General features: G+C 52.7%; 1 pseudogene; it reads left to right on the forward strand.

Annotated features, from left to right (window-relative positions):
- The first annotated feature begins 1,400 nt into the window (after positions 1-1,400).
- LOC142426593 (transmembrane protein 138-like) lies at positions 1,401-2,023 on the forward strand (annotated as a pseudogene).
- Positions 2,024-2,252: the final 229 nt, after the last annotated feature.

A 2,252-nucleotide genomic window follows, 5' to 3' on the forward strand; every position in this document is an offset into this window, starting at 1 on the left:
ATTTACCTCAAACTCACTGAGGGGATTGTGTAAAACTGGTGTGCCCCTAATAGTTCCTGTGGATGGTAATGCTGTTCTGAGGGGAAGAAAAAAGTGTTCTTTGCTCAAATAAGTTTGGAAATGCTGAATTGAACAAAGCAAAAAGGCAGGTTTTCTTTAGTGTCAGCTACCTTAGCATCTTTAAAATGCTAATGGTTCCTGCAACTGGGTCAGAGAATTTTACTATTCAGTGATTCCCAAATTCATTTTATCAACTTATTGTCATATTTTTCTTTTGTACAAAGCCAAATAAAATAAGCTGGGCCAGTGTCCTCTGGCACACATTTTGGGACAAACTGTTCCAGAAACCTTATTCATAAAGAGTAAGAGATTCATGGGCTTCGAATTTGCTTTGGATTCTTCTTTCCGGAGCGAGAAATATACACTCTTACAATTTCCTGAGCAATTGAACTTCCTTTATTATCTAAACCCCACCGGAAGAGTTTATATCAATCAATGGGGGAAAGGCCAGCCCCCCAAAAAAGCCTCCACAACCGATTTGAGCTGACTCACTCAAGCATGCCTACGTGAGGAGGCTCGACATCTGCCATTGGGAGGCCGCCTCCAGTGTGACTCCTTACCGGAGGCCAGTAAGGCCGTGGGCCAGCAAGCACTGTGGGCGTCCTGATTGATGAGAAGCATTCCTGCATTTCGGTGAGAGCACACCGGGTGGGGTATGGGCATTTCCTGTAGTGATCTTGAGGTGGGGAGAGACTATAGACCAGGGGTCCTCAAACTATGGCCCACCGAGGACATTTATCCAGCCTGCCAGGTGTTCCCCACCTCACCTCCTTTTTTACTTTAATATAACTGCAAGGCCGCCTGGGAAATGAAGTCCAAGCCCCGTGTCGCCTCAGGCCAGCTCTCATAGGTGCCATCGCCTTTCCCTGGCCCCTGCTCCTTTTCCTCGGACGGCATTTCTAACCCCTAGCCCAGGCGACAGGCCTGTCTGATCCTGTAGCTCCCATCCCCTCGGGACGACGGAAAGGTTGGGGCCATGGCTGCCCCACAGCGGGACAGGAGGTGCTGGTCAGCAGGCGACAAGGATCGGGAGTCCTGGGGCAGGTTGGCCCAGGGCAGCGACTTTCCAAACATAAAGCATGAAGCTGGGAGCCAAAGCCGAGGGTTGTAGGTAGAATGGTGCCTGCAGAGCCCGCGTCCTCCAGGCACTTCCGGCATTGAAATCTGGTTTCCGGGAGCCCGGAAGGCGGCCCCATGACAACGGAAGATGGTTCTTTGAGATCCTTGCCTTAGAGTGAGCGAAACAGCCCTGATTCCGACTGTGGGCTTCTTCTTCTGTGTGGGTGCGAGAACCAGGAGCTCTGGAATGTGCCCCTGGAGCCCAAGAGAGCAGAAGAAAGATGCTCCAGACCAGTAACTACAGCCTGGTGCTAGGGCTGCAGTGCCTTCTGCTGACCTATGACCTCTTTGTCAATTCCTTCTCGGAGCTCCTCCGAATAGCTCCCGTCTCCCAGCTCATCTTCTTCATCCTCCAGGACGTTGCAATTCTCTTCAACATCATCATCGTCTGCCTCATGTTCTTCAACACCTTCGTCTTCCAGGCAGGGCTGGTCAACCTCCTGTTCCACAAGTTCAAAGGCACCATCCTCCTGACAGTGCTGTACTTCTCCCTCAGCATCACTCTTCACATCTGGGTGATGAACTTACGCTGGAAAAAACCCAACCGCTTCCGTCTGGACCGATGGCCTGCAAACACTGTTTCAGAGACTAGTGGTCGTCCTGTGCTGTTAACTTCTACAAGCGGACGGCTGTGCGCCTGGGGGATCCGCGTTTCTACCAGGACTCTCTCTGGCTGCACAAGGTCCAAGGTGACCTCTTCAGATCCCTGGGACGGCGCTCTTCCTTCCATGTGCTGCTCCCCATGGGAGGGTGGCTGCCTTGGACACGTGCAGACCCACGTGGTCAGCATTCCCAAAGGAAGAGCCTCCCCTCTTGCACATTCCAGTGTTCGAGTCCCTCCTGACCTTAGCCCCGTGCCCCACCCTCTCCTGCTCCACCCTTTCATCCTCTTCTCAGAAGCTCTGACTTCTGGGAGCTCTGCGCCTGTCCTTTAGTGTGTGTGTCACAGGAGAAACTCCTGGGCCTGCTTTCCATGCACCAAGTACTCAAGGCTGAATGGGCCCAGAGCGAGGCTCCTGGGCCTGACTGCCCACACCTCTGACTCTTAGATTTGATACCCAAGACACTCCCCC

Source organism: Tenrec ecaudatus, chromosome 14, assembly GCF_050624435.1.
Source record: "Tenrec ecaudatus isolate mTenEca1 chromosome 14, mTenEca1.hap1, whole genome shotgun sequence".
Taxonomy (NCBI): Eukaryota; Metazoa; Chordata; class Mammalia; order Afrosoricida; family Tenrecidae; genus Tenrec; species Tenrec ecaudatus.